At 43.2% G+C, this 19,419-nt stretch overlaps 1 long non-coding RNA gene across 1 annotated transcript in view; it reads left to right on the top strand.

Moving 5' to 3' along the window:
- Positions 1–17,774, top strand: part of LOC310844113 — a 48,896-nt gene extending 31,122 nt beyond the window's left edge. The window contains exons 3-5 of the long non-coding RNA XR_014563949.1: positions 11,204–11,437; positions 14,687–16,429; positions 17,052–17,774. This is a non-coding gene — a long non-coding RNA (uncharacterized lncRNA). The remainder of the gene's footprint in view (positions 1–11,203; positions 11,438–14,686; positions 16,430–17,051) is intronic.
- Positions 17,775–19,419: the final 1,645 nt, after the last annotated feature.

Here is a 19,419-nt window from a genome sequence, read left to right as displayed (position 1 = left end):
ATGGCTGATGAAGTTGATGGACTATATGGAACTGGCGGAAATGACTGGCAGAATCCGAGACCAGGGAGAAGAGTCGGTGGAAGAAGACTGGAAAAAGTTTAAAGACTATTTACAGAAATACTGTAAAATTAATGAATGTTAGAAAAAGGTTGGAATGAAGTTATATGGCTTTAGTAGAAATGTTATAAGGAACTAAGTACAAATAGACTATTAGTGTATTAAAGGGAAAAATAAGGTTAGAATATGTTAAGATAATTACAGGACAGAAAACAGTGGAAGATGGAAAGGAATTGCTGAAACAATTTACAGAAGTGGAATACAAAAAGGGAGGTGTGAGGAGGTTGTTGAAACAAGTGAATGAAAGATAAGATATTGAAATTGTTTGATGTGTCTTAAATTGTTTTTGTTTTGTTTTGTTAGTTTAATGTGTTAGCGTTAGTGTTATGTAGTGTTTTTGTTTTTGTATTGTATTGTCTTGTTTAATTTTTTTTTTCTTTTGTAGTGTTTAAATTGTTGGGAAACTAATAAATATCATTTTTTTAAAAAAAGATCCTCTGCGGGGCATACCAGTAGCTCCTTTTGCCAGGTATTTCCTGTAATACACTGAATATGGGAAATAACAAACCAGAGTATAGGTGGTATTCTATGCCACAGCCTAATCCAGTCCTCAGGACTCATAGCTACTTTCTCGGTGCACTACAGTCTTTTGTTGTTCATGCCACTTTTTTGAAACCATGACGCAGGCTGCCCATATCCTATGGTTACAACTCAGAGCAACACAGTTCCAGATTGCCATCTGATATTTGGAACAGGGAACTTGGAGGCAGAGCCAGACCAAACATTTGAAACACAGTCAAAGCACATGACTTGCCTCAAGGAACCACGGGAACTGTAATTTTCCCCTCAGAGAACTACAGTTTCCAGCACCATTAACAAACCACAGTTGTCAGGATTCCCTATGAGAATTCATTTTATTTAAAAGTGTATGATGTGGATTTGCCCTTTGCCATCAATACACAAAAGGAGCATATATCCTCTGCTTCAGTTCTCCCACACCCTGTGCTCTTGTTTTGTACAGAAATCAGTCATTTGGACCTACATATGAATGTCCCTTGTCCCAAACCTTGCTTCTTAACCATTATTTCACTTCTGAATGTGTTTTGTCTATTGGGTATTCGGTGTGGGCACTACAGAAGCTCAGTCAAGCAGATAAACTCACCACAGGAAACAGCTATTTAGCAGTTATCTTTACCAACACACACTCTTTATGCACACATTATTTATAGGTGTCACAAGAAATCTTCACTCTCTGAGCCCAGAGAGGGTTCTTTGCTACAAAACCCTTGCTGTGCCAAAATCCACAAGTCAAGTTATGAGTTCAGTTGCTTGTAAAGCTCAGCAACCCTTCACAAAGTCTTCAGTCTTCCACAGTTCCAATTCCTCCACAGTTCCAATTTTCCACGCCACTCCAAACTCTCTGCACTATGCCACACTAAATGCTGTAACCAGAGACACTGATGCTTGCAGCTGCATTGAAAATGAGTCATCTCTGTTGACTCATGGAGAATTAACCATTTTTTTCACTTAACTTTGCTTTGTAGGGATCAAACTAGATTGTCACCACTAGTCTGTACTGCAGACATCTGTGGATGGCTGCCGTGTGCTTCCACAAGCTCAGACTAATCAATAGTAGTAGTTCTTTGCATGAAGAACAGTCCTATGCAGTGATATCCCTGCTTTTCACAAGAATACAGTATACTCCAAGTTTGGACTGCATGTCTGAAACTATATTTGGTATTTTGCACCCAAGTGCAATCTGCCTGTGCTCTCCTTGTTGCTGCACGGAACAATGCACAAATCAGACCTTTGGATTTAGTAAGTAAAGCTTTTAAACTTAATTAACAGTATGTACTCTGTTCATTGGTAGATGGATAGAAAGAGGGGGGCAAGGATTTTAAGGCAGACTAAACAGGATATGCAAAAAGGTTTAACAACCTATATCCCGTGCTATACTGCTGTTCAGGGAAGTTTTTAACATGTGATTTTACTGTATTTTTGGTTTTTATGGAAGCCGCCCAGAGTGGCTGGGGAGGCCCAGCCAGATGGGCGGGGTATAAATAATAAATTATTATTATTATTATTATTATTATTATTATTATTATTATTATTAACTCTGAGACTGTTTTTAACTCTGTTGGGGGCTCTCTACTACTGGGGAGTGTGCAGAGCCCCACGTTTTGAATTGAGAAGCCCAGCCAATTCTTTTGTTAATTACCCGCATGTGGGCCATATATACTTTCTACGTCTGCATATGAACCCACCCTGAACTGCTATTTCCAGTTTTCCAAAGCTACTTCCCTTCTCCTTCTCCCCGCAACTCCCCTGGCCTTGAGCACTGGAAATAAATTAAAGATTTGCTCATGGAAGGGTATACAAGATGGCCAGAAAATTATTTCATATTGATTTTTGTATGAAATTGAATTATTGTTGAGTTAAGAGGAATTCAGGTAAAGTTAGCTATGTTTTCCATACAGCTGGTTGTTCCTGCAGTCTGTCCTCTGTATTTTCTGGAAGCCTGTTTCAAGATTACATTTAGTGACTAGACACCATAGCCTGAATTCTCAATAAGGAGAAATTGGACACCGCACAGGTACCCACTGATAGGCTAGGTTGAGCGATGAGAAAAGAAATGGAGCCATCCAATTTGAATAATCCAATTTAAATCCCAGGGTGCTGCACAAATCATTACACATTATTTAGAAAGCAAAACAAACTGATGGAGAGATGATGGCTAACAAAGCAGAAATTAATCCAAAATAATATATGTGAGTGCTGGGGAAATGTCAGTCAAATGGAAGCCCAAGACAATTTTGATTAAAACCAGGAGAAAGAAATGAGTTAACTGTGCTCCGAGTTGATAATAAGCAACGTTAGAAGGCATATTGTAGTCGGTGACAGTTATACATGAGAAGAATGACACTGATACAGAAATAATTGGAGAAATTAGTTGCCTGACATCCATGAGAAAGCATTGCTTCCAATAATGTTAAATATGCAATCAATCAACTGGAGCACGGACATTATCATGGGAAGGTTGAAAAAGAACACTGTAAGTGATAAGTTCTTACTAATGACCTATAGAAACTATAGGCTATTGAAGCCATTTGTATTCTATGACTTAATGTGGACAAGAAAAATACCAGCAAGAGCTCCCCCTAGCAAACAATTACAACAACAATGTCCAATAAAATCTAGTATCCCCAAAGGAATGACATTGTGGTGACTCAGCAAATACTGATTCAGGCGCAGTAAACCATAGGCGCTTGGGGAAAAAAATACACAGTACATTGCACGGGAACCTCTTCTAGGGAGTTAACATTAAGAAATGCTCATCAAGCAGGCCACACGCTGGATCTGATCTTTGAGGCTGGCATAGATGTGATCATGCTCCCTGCTGTGGAAGTGCCATGGTCTGATCACTACGCTCTGAAAGCCACAATAGACTTCCCGCTCCTCCCCAGCTCGGGTGGCGAACCTATTTGGGCTCGTCCGCAAAAACTGATGGATCCTGATAGATTCCGACAAGCCTTGCGGAACCCTGCTCCTCCTGGCGACTCATTAGATGACCTTGTTGAGGACTGGAATAACCGTCTCTTGGCAGTCACTGATGAGATCGCGCCTAAGCGCCCTCTGCGACCCCGTCGAAACCGGGCCCCTTGGTTTACTGAGGAGCTCCGGAAAATGAAGCGGGATCTCAGACGGCTAGAGCGAGTATGGCGACGGACTCGTGACGGAGCCTCAAGAACATCTTATAGGATGCTTATGAAAGCCTATGAGATGGCTATGAAAGCTGCTAAGAAATCTTACTTTGCAGCTTCCATTGCATCCGCTAGCTCTCACCCGGCACAACTTTTTAAAATAATTAGGTCAATAACGTCCTTAGGAGGACAACCAAATTTAAGCACAAATTCGACCCACAGCTGTGAGGCATTCACGAGTTTTTTTGCGGAGAAAGTCCTGTTGCTCCGCCGTGACCTCCCTGCCAATTTAGATACAGTGACTGAACTGGAGGCCCCTCGACGGACTTCAGGTCCAGTGTTGGACCATTTCGATCGGATACTCCCTACTGATGTGGATAGATTCCTCCAAGTTGGTAGGCCCACCACCTGCCTCCTTGATCCGTGCCCGTCTTGGCTGATTAGGGAGTGTCCAGATGTTGCGCGGACCCCCCTGGTTGAAATTATCAATTTGTCCCTTGACACGGGGATATTCCCAGGGGAACTGAAGGAAGCAGTGGTGTGTCCACTCTTAAAAAAAACTTCATTAGATCCCTTAGACCTATCCAATTACCGCCCAGTTTCAAATCTTCCATACCTGGGTAAGGTAATTGAGAGAGCGGTTGCTGAACAGCTTGGTAGGTTTCTGGAGGAAACATCGGCATTAGATCCATTTCAGTCCGGTTTCCGTCCTGGTTTTGGGATGGAGACGGCTCTGGTTGCCCTAACAGATGATCTCCGTAGACAACTGGATCGAGGTGGGTCAGGACTGCTGATCCTTTTAGATTTGTCAGCAGCCTTTGACATGGTCGATCATGATCTTCTGAACCACCGCCTCGCAGACGTGGGGATACAGGGCATAGCCCGTAACTGGTGGCACTAGGGAGGGAAATGTCGTCGCGCCACTCCTTGGTGTGTGGAGTGCCGCAGGGCGCAATTCTCTCCCCAATGCTTTTTAACATCTTTATGCGCCCCCTTGCCCAGATTATCCAGAGCTTTGGGCTGGGCTGTCACCAATATGCTGATGACACTCAGCTCTATCTGCTGATGGATGGCCACACTGACTCAGCCCCGAACACACTGACCAGATGCTTGGAAGCTGTGGCTGGATGGTTTGTGGGAGCCAATTGAAACTAAATCCTTCAAAGACAGAGGTCCTATGGCTAGGTCGGGATGGCATGGGGATGAGGGACCAACTCCCTTCTCTTGCGGGGGCCCAATTAGTGCCATTGCCTTCCGTTAAGAGTTTAGGTGTAATCCTTGACGCCTCCCTTTCCATGGAGGCGCAAGTAACAGCAACAGCCAAGGCGACATTTTTCCACCTTCGCCACATCAAGCAGTTGGTCCCTTACCTTTCCCGCCCCGACCTGGCCACAGTGATCCATGCGACGGTCATCTCCAGGCTTGACTACTGTAATTCGCTCTATGCGGGGCTGCCCTTGAAGCTGTCCCAGAAACTCCAGCAGGTACAGAATGCTGGAGCGAGGCTCCTCACGGGGTCTCTGCCATGGGAGCATATTCACCCAGTGCTTTTCAAGCTGCACTGGCTCCCGGTGGAGTACAGGGTCAGATTTAAGGTGCTGCTTTTGACCTTTAAAGCCCTTCACGGCCTAGGACCCTCGTACCTACGGGACCGCCTCTCCCGGTATGCCCCACGGAGAGCCTCAAGGTCCATAAATAACAACACCCTAGTGATCTCAGGCCCTAAGGAAGTTAGATTGGCTTCAACCAGAGCCAGGGCCTTTTCAACTCTGGCTCCAGCCTGGTGGAACGCTCTGCCTCATGAGACCAGGGCCCTGCAGGATCTGATTTCTTTCCGCAGGGCCTGTAAGACAGAGTTGTTCCGCCTGGCCTTTGGCTTGGAGCCAATTTGATTCCCTCCCCCTCTTTTCCCCCCTTTTTTTCCTTCTCCTCCTGCGATGAGGCTACATTTTAATATTTTAATGTTCCATTATTTTAATGTTGTATTTTATTTTTGTTTTTAAGTTGTAATCATTCATCTTGTTTTTATTATTGCTTGTAAGCCGCTCTGAGCCCGGCCTTGGCTGGGGAGGGCGGGGTATAAATAAAAAATTATTATTATTATTATTATTATTATTATTATTATTATTATTATTATAAAGGATCGACAAACAGCAGTTCTCTTGTCCCAACAACTGCACATTCTACCACTTAGAAGGTGTCTGGGCAGCTGGCCCATTTAATAAAGACTTTGGTCAAGAAGGATCCTAAATGTATATATTGATGGGCTTGATTTCCCTGCTAAGTATGTTTCTGAAAGGTGATAATCACAGACCTCAACAATTAGCAAGTCAGTTGATCTTTGAATACTCAGTATATAAATTAGGGGCCTTCCAGGTATTTATGTTGATACTCATCCAAACCATCCTCATCAGCTACCATTTAATTGCAGGCAAGGGCCAGGAGGTTTGTTTGAAATGCACTGGATTGTGGCCAACAGTTTGATATCAGGCAAACATTAGTAAAGGTTGTCTATTGATAGCAATTGTGATGGGATAATGAGCTGCTTGTGCGTAAAGCTTGATCCCTCCGGGTTTTGGCTGGTCAGCCAACCTAAGTCTCTAACGGAGCCCCCAAAGCATGACTCCGTCAGTCGCTGGTAGAATCCGACAGTGGGCGTCTACGGAACTTACTCCAACATAAAAGCTGTTTGACGGACATGCGCCTCCTGGACTCTCTGCGTGACAGCTTCCGGCGAGGGCTGGGGGTTCCTAAAGGGGGTCTTGTTACCTCCTCACTGTTCTCACTGGAAGTATGCCAGAGCCTCCCCTCCAACTCCCTTTCCTTTTGAGCTCCTGCTCTCCCCCTACTGGTTCCCTCTTCTGCTGCAGAGTCTCTCCTATTCTCTTGGAGCCTTTCTACCACCTGTTCTTCCGATGGCAGTTCCCTGACAGCAATGATGGGAGATGTATTCATGCAGCTATCTTGGGCTCATTTTTGGTGTAGTGGTCAGTCAGAGGTAGTTCTTACCATATTCACTAAATGTGTTGCTTTTCTTAAGTGGCCTACTGATAGAAAACCCTACAAAGTTTGTTTCTTTGAAACTGAGCATAAGGAGAGGTCCTCTTTATCAGCACATTCTGTGCCCAGATGAAGATCTATGAAGATATATTTAGAGGGAGGGACTCTTTCCTTTCCTTCATCGCTATTCTAACTACTGGACCAAACAGGGAATCCTAGGTCTATTAAGGCCATATGCCAGAGGGAATGGAGTCTACACCTTCTCCTTTTCATATCACCTTTTCATTGCAACAGAACTGTTACTCATACGGCACCTTATGGGTCCTGAATGGGGAAACTGTGCCCCTGAAGGACCAGGTGCACACTCTGGGAGTCATTTTGGACTCGCAGCTGTCCATGGAGGCGCAGGTCAATTCTGTATCCAGGGCAGCTGTCTACCAGCTCCATCTGGTATGCAGGATGAGACCCTACCTGCCCATTGACTGTCTCGCCAGAGTGGTGCATGCTCTGGTTATCTCCCGCTTGGACTGCTGCAATGTGCTCTATGCGAGGCTACCTTTGAAGGTGACCTGGAAACTACAGCTAATCCAGAATGCAGCAGCTAGACTGGTGACGGGGGGCAGCCGCTGAGACCACATAACACTGGTCCTAAAAGATCTACATTGGCTCCCAGTACGTTCCCGAGCACAATTCAAAGTGTTGGTGTTGACCTTTAAAGCCCCAAACGGCCTGAAGGAGCGTTTCCACCCCCATCGTTTTCCCCGGACACTGAGGTCCAGTGCTGAGGGCTTTCTGGCAGTTCCCTCACTGTGAGAAGCAAAGCTACAGGGAACCAGGCAGAGGGCCTTCTCGGTAGTGGCGCCTGCCCTGTGGAACGCCCTCCCATAAGATGTCAAAGAGATAAACAACTACCTGACTTTTAGAAGACATCTGAAGGTAGCCCTGTTCAGGGAAGTTTTTAATGTGTGACATTTTAATGTATTTTTAATTTTTGTTGGAAGCTGCCCAGAGTGGCTGGGGAAGCCCAGCCAGATGGTTGGGGTACAGATAATAAATTATTCTTATAAATTACTGGTATTCTTATTGTGTAAACCAGAAGTGGCTAACTTGTGGCCTTCCACTTGGTATGTTGGGCTGCCCTTGAAGATGACTTGGAAACTTCATCTGGTCCAAAATGCAGCAGCCTGATTACTGGCTGAGAATGTGTATAAGATGTGTTGTAAAATGCCTGCACTGGTTTATGTCTGGGCTCAATCCAAGGTACTCACATTAGTGCTTAAAGTCCTGAAGGACTTAGGTCCCAAATATCTGAAAGACTGCCTCTATCCTCTATTAAGCCTTTGGGACATTAAAACCCACATGGTAGTTCCATGACCTCAGAGGTTCTGGCAGCCTGCGAGAGGGCCTTCTCTGTAGCAGCCCCTAAGGTTGTTTGATAAAATGGCACCATATTTAGCAAGAAGGTTTCTGTAGTAGATTTGGTGCGTAGCATTTGTCCTTCCCATTATTTTCTTTTCTTCCAGCTATTTTCACCTCATGTAAGGAAGAAGCATACAGACTGTTAAAGGTTGTTTTACATCTTGGTATTGTTTTATGCTTTTACTTTTTTAAAAATAATAATAATTGGAATGATTTTTTTAAGGAACTGTCAGTAGGATTTCGATGCTGGTGTCCCATAGATGGCTTTGAATGTCTCTCAGCTTTGATGACTTCATGTTTTGCAAAAGGGATAGAAATATTTTTATTCTTTGCCTTACTAGCTGCGAGGGCTTTTAGTGCAGTGCTCTGGGTAATTGTGTGTGTCTGAAATATTTATATGTTAGCCCATTGATCTCCGACAGCCCGTTTTGTAATACCTTTCATCATGTGACTGTTGGCTATGAGGAACACCTGCTGAGCTTTGCAGTGCTTTGCACTGGCATATAAGGGTTCCTTCCTATACTAACATGTCAATATTAGCTACTGATACGGAAAGGGGGGGGCATGTCTTCTTTACCTTCTTCTTCGCTACAATATATCCATTTATTCCAATTGTCAATGTCAAAAGGGACTAAAATCTATAAAATTCATAGAAAATCAACGTGCCAGTTTGCTCAATTTCTCTAGGACTCCATCACACCTCCCCTGTCCAGCATAATCCCTCAAGCAAGGTGTTAAGACCCTAATCCTGTCAAATCGCTCTGATCAGCCTTTCCTCCAGGCAATGTCAGGTGGCAGACTATGCATATTTGAGACCATTGTTTTCTCATCCCCAGGAAGTGTTTATTTGTACATATCTCCAGCTCTGCATATTCCCCCCTCCCTCCTCCATATGTTAATCTGTGTAACCCAACCTCCCTTTAATATATTCATGATGTAATCTGTGTAACCAAACCTCTCTTTAATGTATTCATGACGTGTTTTGCACTGTATTCTGGGAGATGGAGGGAGTTTCAAAAACTCATGTCACCCCTTTCTCACTGTTCAATCTCGCCTTGAACCTGTTGCGCAATAAACTTGGATCTTCTGCAGTTTGCTCCTGTCTACGGCTGAGCTCATTTTCCTCCGCAGGGACCCACGGACCTAGTCCGATGAGCTGGGTGGCAGAGCAGCCTCGCACCCAGATTTTAGCCGTAACACTACTGAACAGCTAGAACAATTTCTGTTCAGAGAAATTGCTAGTTCCGCTCTGTGTTTGGCAAAGTGCTAAAAAACAACAACAAAAAACCACATGTGGGGAAGTTAAATGGATGGAACTGGTGCAATCGAGGGGTGGGGGAAGAGGTTAAGGGACCACTTTGCTGGTGCCAAAACTACTATATTAGACCATAAAAGAATGTTAGACATTAATTCCCCAATCAAGTTAAGGGGACTGATAGATATTAAAAGGCTTCTGTACAGACGCTTCTTCCTGGACTGGGAAAAATGAGCATTAGTTTGATGCTCATCCAACAGCTCGTTCAATTTAAAATGTTGTCTGCCTGCAGCACATTGCTTTGAATGGGCCACACCCTTTGGTATGTGTTTGAACGCCTCATTCTTGTGCAAGTAGGTGCACATTAATACAGTCATATCTTGGGTTACAGGGACGCAGGTGGCGCTGTGGGTTAAACCACAGAGCCTAGGACTTGCCAATCAGAAGGTCGGTGGTTCGAATCCCCGCGATGGGGTGAGCTCCCATTGCTCAGTCCCTGCTCCTGCCAACGTAGCAGTTCGAAAGCACGTCAAAGTGCAAGTAGATAAACAGGTAGCACTTCGGCGGGAATGTAAACGGCATTTCCGTGCGCTGCTCTGGTTCGCCAGAAGTGGCTTAGTCCTGCTGGCCACATGACCCGGAAGCTGTACGCTGGCTCCCTTGGCCAATAAAGGGAGATGAGCACCGCAACCCCAGAGTTGGCCATGACTGGACCTAATGGTCAGGGGTCCCTTTACCTTTACCTTGGGTTACAGACGCTTCAGATTGCGTTTTTTTGGGGTTACAGACCCACCGAAACCTGGAAGTACCGGAACGGGTTACTTCCAGGTTTCGGCAGTCACACATGCGCAGAAGCACTAAATTGCGCTTTGCGCATGTGCGCCGAATCGCAACCCGCACGTGCGCAGATGCGCCGCTGCGGGTTGCAAACACTGTGGGTTGTGAACATGCATCCCGCATGGATCACGTTCGCAACCCGAGTGTCCACCATACACTCATGCAACTAGAGCTGGATCAGTGCCTCAGAGCTTCAGGTTTCTGACCAAACGGTGAGGTTTACAACAAAATGGACATTTATCACCGTCTATTTAACATTGCCCTCGGCGCAGAACGAAACCTTCAGTTCAGGATGCCAAACCAGTTATTGCATCTTGGCTTAATTCACTTGATTCACTCACTCCATAAAATAGACTTCTTGCATTTGGCAGACTAAACAAGAAGTGATGAGGCACTTAGAGAAATTACGTTTCTACATTATTTCGTAATAAGATGTTAATGATATAAAAATCATACCAGTCATGCAGTTTTGGTCCATGGGAAACCACATGGATGAGCGTGAGGCTTGGAGATGCCAGAGACCAGCCTCCTCTGACTGACATGTTAATGTATCGATGGCTCCCTGCGTGAGTATAAAAACTTTTATGACATTATATACAGCTTTTATTAATTCTTCAGCACTAGGTAACTCAGAGCCCAACAGTGTTATCTAAAATGACAAATTAGAGATCTTGGCTCATCGTGCACTTTTTAATTTCATGCTTGTCTTCTGCAAAATCTTCCGCTATATATTTTACTTGCACAAAGCATAGATGCGGCACAAAGCTTTGCAGAAGCTTTGCAGAAGCAACTATGGGAGACTGGAAACTAGATAATCCTCTGATCCAGTCTAACAGGACTCTTGCGTTCTCCTATTCTTTTGGTTCAGAACTCCTGTAATACTAGCAATCTCTTTGCTTTTGCTGATGTACATCTTTGTCCATCTCCACTTCAGGAGACATCCAGGAGAATTGTGAGAATTGGCTGTGTAGTAATGAGCAGCTGGGTCTGCGAAGGTACCTTAGTTGCATACCCTCCAACATTTCTCCAGCAAAAACAGGGACATCCTGTTCTACATCAGGAAGCTTCTCCTGCTTCTGATCTCTTGCAAACATAGACATCATATACACATCTACATCTTTGTGGTGATGCTGATAGAAACTGAGAATGATCAGGAACATACAAGACAGTAAGTCCCATTGAACTCAGTGGAACATAGTTCTGAGTAAAAATGCTTAGGATTGCAGTGTAAGTCTTTACCCAATTACAGTGGTGCCCTGCAAGACGAATGCCTCGCAAGACGGAAAACCCGCTAGACAAAAGGGTTTTCCGTTTTGGAGGCGCTTCACAAAACGAATTTCCCTATGGGCTTGCTTCGCAAGGCGAAATGTCTTGCAAGTTCCTGCGGGTTTTCCCCCCTTCCCCCCTTTTCCTAAGCCCTAAGCCACTTATCAGCTGATCCGCTAAAAGCCGCTAAACCGCTAATAGCGCTAATCCGCTAAGCTGTCAATGGGCTTGCTTCGCAAGACGAAAAAACCGCTATACAAAGAGCCTCACGGAACGTATTAATTTCGTCTTGCGGGGCACCACTGTACCTGGGAGTAAGCTCTGTTGAACACAGTGGGACTTACTTATGAGTAGACAATGTAAGGCCCCATTTACAGTAAAGGAATAAGCATTCCCCGTGTTTCCGGAGAAATGGCTGGCTGCTGAAGCCTTGCAATAATTTTTTTTTGTCAAGTGGATTGTTGACATTTTCCTTCAAAATTATAAGAAGGACTTTGCTTCACTGTTTCCTTCACTTGGTACAGGTATTTTGTTTTCAGTATGAACAGGGATCTGTTGTTTTTTTTTACATTCTCTTAGATGTGGGAGGAGGAAAAAGGAAAATCAGGACATTCCCTGGAAAATTGGGACACTTAGAGGGCATGTACAGTGGTACCTCGGGTTAAGTACTTAATTCGTTCCGGAGGTCTGTTCTTAACCTGAAACTGTTCTTAACCTGGAGCACCACTTTAGCTAATGGGGCCTCCCGCTGCTGCCGGAGCATGATTTCTGTTCTCATCCTGAAGCAAATTCTTAACCCGAGGTAATATTTCTGGGTTAGTGGAGTCTGTTTCTGAAGCGTATGCAACCTGAAGTGTATGTAACCCGAGGTACCACTGTAGTTGCATATACACATTCATGCCATACTCCTGTGTCCAGAATGACACAGAAGTGTGTTTTGACAAGCAAACAGGCACAGAAGTGTCAATGAAAGGACAGCAACCAAGGTTGCTGAAGAGGCCAGAGATCATCTTTCCTACAAGGCCTACTGCTCAGGAAGCCTAGAGACTCTTGGGGTGGCATATTGTTTAGGCATCAAAGTTTCATTTTAACTGCAGAAAGGTGGCATACAAATAAATGATGAAGAAGAACGATCACCATAGTGAATGGAATGCAATTGTTGTGGCTTCCATGGACACGTGGCAAAATTCTGTATACCAAATCTGTGGTTGGTACAGGATTGCCCACCATATCTCATTTGATCCTGGCTTTCATGTATCCATTTTAACATTAAATGGGATATACCGTATTTTTTGCTCTATAAGACTCACTTTTTCCCTCCTAAAAAGTAAGGGGAAATGTGTGACTGTCTTATGGAGTAAATGCAGGCTGCGCAGCTATACCAGAAGCCAGAACAGGAAGAGGGATCGCTGCTTTCACTGCGCAGAGATCACTCTTGCTGTTCTGGCTTCTGAGATTCAGAATATTTTTTTTCTTGTTTTCCTCCTCCAAAAACTAGGTGTGTCTTGCGGTCTGGTGCGTCTTATAGAGCGAAAAATACGGTATGTATTGTTCTGAATGCCGGGGGGGGGGGATGCTGTGCTTCAGTTATTGCTTTTTGTACCTCTTGAACTTCTGCAGTCTTCTTATCGCTGTGACGCATAGGTAGAGTCTATTCCAGACAGCAAGATAATTTTGTGTCAGAAAGGCCCACTTGGCCATGTCTGTTTTCTGGTACCCCGACTCAGTGTGCAAGCCCATCCCTATGCATGTGCACACAATATGTTGTATGCAAGAGGAGCAAAGGGGCATACATTATTCAAATATTGCGGTTAACACAATATAGCTTAGGAACGCAGGACACTACAGGAATTCGGTGTAGATACGTAGAATGCAATGTGTATGCCCTTTTTAAACACATGATATTGAAAGTGTGGAGATATGCTGTACCACATATTTACACGCCCTATTTGGAAAAAGTGTAGACAAGTACAGGATCAGGCGATTCTGTTTTCAGAGGGGAAATTAGTTTATAAATTAAACTCTTAGTTACTAATGTAAAGCTAAGTGTTTCCCAAAATGCTAACTGAAATCATAGTATGTCTGCATCCACCCAAACACCATAAACTAATCAATGATCTGTAGTTGGCTGATGATGATGATGATGAGGATAAGAAGAATAGAACTTTCTTTATGTATGCCACAACAGCAGCAAGAATACTTATTGCAAAGTACTGGAAGACACAAGATTTACCCACCCAGGAAGAATGGCAAATGAAGGTGATGGACTATATGGAACTGGCGGAAATGACTGACAGAATCCGAGACCAGGGAGAAGAGTTGGTGGAAGAAGATTGGAAGAAATTTAAAGTTTATTTACAGAAACATTGTAAAATTAAAGAATTTTAGAAGCATGTTGGAATGAAATTATGTGGTTTTAGCAGAAATGATATAAAGGATTAAGTAAAAATGGATAGTTAATTGGTGAAAGAAGAGAGTGTAAAATTACAGTATGTTAAGATAAATTATTAGGATAAAAACAAAGATGGAAAGGTTTTGCTGAAATATCTAATTGAACTAGAATACAAAAAAAGGAGGTGTGAGAAGGTCAAGGAAACAAGCAAATGAAAAATAAGTTATGGGAAGGTTTGATTTGTTTTTCTTTTCTTAATTGTTTGTATTTTTCTGGTTTGTTTTTTTTTTGCTTGTCTGTATTTATGGTGATGTATTGTCTTGTTTTTTCTTGCTTAATTTAGTGTTTTCTTTTTGTAATCTTTAAAACTGGAATAAATATTATTTTTTTTAAAAAAGATGATGATGATGATGATGATGATGATAATCCTATTAACTCTGAGAGGGAATTTTGTGTATGTGTATGTGTATGTGCATAAGAAGGCTGCTTGCTATATACATCCACGTACCTATTTTAGTCATTAACTGGTGACATTTAAAAAAAACAACCAACAACATTGAGCAAGATAGGATTGGCAGGAGAAAATGTTGTCAAGGCAATGTTGTCATCAGCCTGGAGAAATCATTTCACGACGACGGCAAAATGGCTGTGAAATAATCCTTATAATGCATATGCTCTGTGTAACCAAAGTAAATGCGGTCAACCGCCATGCATCAGGATGTGTTTTGAGATACACATTTCACTTGGTGTGCCCTGTAGCTAATGAACATCTGAGAAGGTGAGTCACCTCATCCATCACCTCCTCCATCTCCAGGCCCTGAAGCTCTAAATCAAGCTGATGCTGAACACAGTATAGCAGGACTGACAAGGCCTACACAGAGACAAGCTCCTTCTGATGTCGGAGGATGAATGAGGTGAAATAATTGGGCAAATACGCCTGGTACAACACCTCCTGTGTGCTGGGATTGCACATGCGCCTACCTCACAACCTGGTTCTGCATCTGAAAGTAGAACATCGTTTACTGAATGTAACCAAATACCAAAAACATTGAGCATTTGCAAAGAATATTCTATAACACACCATCAGGGAATTTTACAGAAGAGCATAAACAAAAAGGCCAAATTTATGTTTGATGGAATAAAATGCTAACACTTTCTTGATGCTGTCACTGGATGTGTTTCCTAATTACTTTCATCAGCATTTTTTTTTTTTTAGCAAGAAACACAATTCTCTGATTTGATACAACTTGATTCATCAGATAGTTTTACAGACAGCAAGTGATTAACCAGAATGATATGATGACCTTGATGCATATAATTTTTTATACCAGATTTCTCCAGTCATACCAAAGTTGTGCTTGATTTTTCTGAGATCAGAAGCATAGTTGATTAAAAAAACAACAACCCATAGGCCAGGTTAAAATATGCTAACTATAGTAAGCAATTAACAAATCTTCATCAGAACTGTTTTGGCTTCATTTTCAGGGCTTCTCTGTTGCACTCTGTGCTCTCTAGATCTAACTGCCTTTGATGTTAACAGTGACTGGCATTGTTATAACCAATTCTTATGCTATCTCCACATTCAATAAATTGGGTTCTTTTATCCTAGTAGATCTGATCCGCGATTTAGCCAAATTGCCACCCACTTGTTTTGCCTTGCTTTCATTGTTGCTTAAGACAGATCCAAAGTGATTACTTGGTGTTTAATTCCATTTGTGTTTAATACCATTTTGTGCTTTGGTCTATGGGGTCATGAAGAGTCGGACACGACTAAACGACTAAACAACAACAACCATTTTGTTATCCACTGTCTCTAATTTCCCACTATCTTGCCTAAGCGGATACGTTTTACTTTGGCCTCCTGGTGGTTTAAAAGCTTTCCATCATTTATTTTTCTTGGTGCCACTGTTTTTTTTTTTTTTTTACTTTCTACAGTAGACCTTTGGATCAATCACTGTAAATGATTTGTATTTACTGCTGGTGTTCCTCTCTTCTTTTTAGAGACAATTCAAGACATAACCTAGTGTACTTAAGCCTATTGATATCAATGATGTATTTAAATCTCTCTTAGACTGTGGCCCTTTAGTAGATCTACACTTTTGCCTCACATTCTGCTGCTCTGAGTTCTTAAAATTTAGAGAAGTATTTAGTTCCTAAGCAGATCACTAATTTGAGCTGCACAGACTCAAAAGGGATAAATAGGGTGATGTATTGCAGATGTTCTGCATTTAATCATAGTTAGTTGGTTATAATTTTTGTACCAAAGTTGGCACTAAACATGGCTAGCTTTGATTCACAACTCCAGAGGCGATTTTAGTGTAGCATGGCCAGTTTGGCTGCAGGGGGTGCCACAACAATGGTGTTGAATGGAGCATGAGAGGCAGGGGGTACTGAATTTTAGCATCACACAGGGCACCGCTGAAATTTGAGAGCCCAAATTCTGCCACTGACAAGTCCCTTTCAACCTAAGTCAAAGGCAAGTAAAGCAAATGGCTTTAGTAGGTGTGCTGGGCCCGGGGGTAACCCGTGAAACGCAGTCCAGGACTGGTCCAGAATCCGAAGTTTCCGCTGAGAGACAGTGCAACAGGGCCAAGGCAGGACACAAGGCAGGAAACCAGGCAAGGACAGATACAGGATCTCACACAGGATCTATCATACAGCAAGGTTGCTCCCGCAACCTGGGGCAGGGTCTGACAGCCTTTTATCTTTGTCGGGGTAGTGGCCGGTCCTGATCCCCCGGCGACTTACTTCCCTGTTTCGCCCGAAGGTGAGCACTCCTCCTGCGAGTACTCAGGTCTCTCCTCTCAGACCTTAGTCTCTGCACCTTGGGAGACGTCAGTGGGTTACTAAACCTCAGCCTCCCCTGACCAAACCAGTAGAGGAGCAGCTGTAAGTGATGGCCCACCTGAAGGCAATGAGGTAATCCCCACATCTGGAGCCAGGGCAGGCTCAGGCCCCTGACTCGGCCCAGCTGGTGTTTGTTGCAGGGGAACCTGTGCAGCCTGGGACTCTTCAGGATCAGGCCCCAGACTTGGTTCAGATGATGCCTGAGGCAAAGGATCTGGTGCAGACTGAGTCTCCTCTGGTTCTGAGTCCGAGCCCGAGTCCCAGGCCATCACAGTAGGAGAGAGAAGAGGATGCTTCATTCTGCATCCTCAAAGCAGTAAGCTACAGCCTTCAAAGTCTGCATTTAAAGCATCTCTCTTGTCATGAGCCACCTCCACAAATACCCTCCATGGACATTAATGGAGCCCTGAACTCCACAGTGAACTCAGGCACTCCGTAATCCTGAGAAATGGGCATGGGTGTCCATCATGAAGTTCAGTTCCTTGTTCTAACACAGGAGTCGGCAAACTTTTTCAGCAGGGGGCCGGTCCACTGTTCCTTAGACCTTGTGGGGGGCCGGACTGTATTTTGAAAAAAATAACAATGAATGAATTGCTATGCCCCACAAATAACCCAGAGATGCAATTTAAATAAAAGCACACATTCTACTTGTGTAAAAACACCAGGCAAGCCCCACAAATAACCCAGAGATGCATTTTAAATAAAAGGGCACACGCTTTGTAAAACACGCTGTAAAAACACGCTGATTCCCAGACCATCCGTGGGCCAGATTTAGAAGGCGATTGGGCTGGATCCAGCCCCCAGGACTCAGTTTGCCTACCCATGTTTTAAGACATGAGGTTAGAAGTGGATCGATCAGCTGCAGTTTGAGCTAACTAGGGTTAGCATTAACAGTGGTGCAGACATAATAATGCATCTTAGCTCTGAAAAGGGATTGGAGGAGATATTTATGCATGAAAGGGGAGGGGAGAAGAAGGGGAAAGGCCTAACCAATGATGATTGCGAGGTCAAAAATATTACAGCTGTAATCCTCCTGGGGGGGAAAAGTGTTAGAGAGCCACGTTACGGAAAAATAATGAATAATGAACCAAAGTTAAGCACCTTTTAGTCCTATTTGATCTAACTGGAAGTGATTGACAAATTTGCTCAACTCTGTCATTGAAATCAATGAGACTGAAAAGTATATATCTTTGATAAGGTTCATTGTATTATGTGCACCTGACTGTTTTGCTCTTTTCTGCTATATTTCAAGATGACCAAAACTGTTTCTTCAGCACAGACCTAGCTAGAGCGTGAAACATATTTCAGTAGCTTAAGGAGCCACCAGCCATCAAAAGCTATTAACTGGAACCCTGTTGTCAACCATTAAGAATACAGAAATCTAGTGGGCAAGTGTGTCATTTGTAATAGCACAGGCTTAAAATAAGTATTGAATAGGAAGAGAGCGAGAGAACTTCAGATAGAATGCAAGTTCTTGGGTTTTTTTTATATTTTTTTTGCATAAGAAGTACAAATAAATAGTATTTCTCCACAAGTTATAGCTTTGGCTAAAGGGCCTGCTATATTAAATGGCAGATAAAGTTTTCTGATACGACTTTAAACTTTCCCATCTCTGATACTGATCTCATTTATCAACCCTACAATAAAATGTCTTCCAAAGTCAATTAACTTCTCCTGTTAGACCAGCCTACTATCTAGTATGACAGACGTTAAAGAGAATTACGGATTCTGAAATAAACTATCTGATTTAGTTACAGATAGGTAGCCGTGTTGGTCTGCCATAGTCAAAACAAAAACATTTCCTTCCAGTAGCACCTTAAAGACCAACTAAGTTAGTTCTTGGTATGAGCTTTCGTGTGCATGCACACTTCTTCAGATACACAGATCTGATTTAGAACTAAGACACTAAATATTTGGCTCCACATCCTAAAATCCGGTTAATAAAAGAACCAGGTTTATGATGATAGTCCTTTAGAATGGAAGGATCCCTTTCAGTTCTATCCTCTTGGAAATTGTTCCACTTTGCCAAGCCATTGGGAAAGCTTCAGGAGGGACTGGTGGGTGGAAGACTCCAGAAGGGGGTTATGATATGAACCACAAATTGCCAATCCTTGAATTATTTGACATGCCAGAGAACTGTGGCTTAATCTGCTTCATCATGACAATTGGTTTGAGTGGTTTTTAATGAAAATATATTTCGAAATAGCTCATCTTTCAGGCAAATCATTTCAAGGCTGATATCGGAGTCACTTCCTTTGCGCGAAATCTCATTGTCATTAGCACAACAGATACTTAAAGCTTGAGCTGGGATTTAATTCTGTAACGGGAGAGTTCTAGGATGATGTGACACTCGTCTTATGTATTTTTTATTGTAACATTTAATTGCACATTAAATATGTATCAAATTTGACAAAGACAAAGTGAACCTCAGAGAATAAACAACTCAACTTAATTCTGTTGCTTTGCAAAAGAAATGAGCCCAGCACATTCCTTTCCTTGCCTCTTGGCGAGCAAACAAAGCAGGGGTGAGAACCTTTGGCCCTGCTCCTTCAATCGCTGCTGTTGTCACCTTCCAATTTGTGAAAGGTTACTGTGTGAAGCTGGGAGCCATTTGTAGACCTGTCTCGGCCTCCAGGGTTTTCCAG

Source organism: Podarcis gaigeae (genome assembly GCF_964106915.1).
Source record: "Podarcis gaigeae genome assembly, chromosome: 4".
NCBI classification, from domain to species: Eukaryota; Metazoa; Chordata; class Lepidosauria; order Squamata; family Lacertidae; genus Podarcis; species Podarcis gaigeae.
Note: the sequence above shows the minus strand (reverse complement) of the source record. Positions and strands in the feature narration are given on the sequence as shown.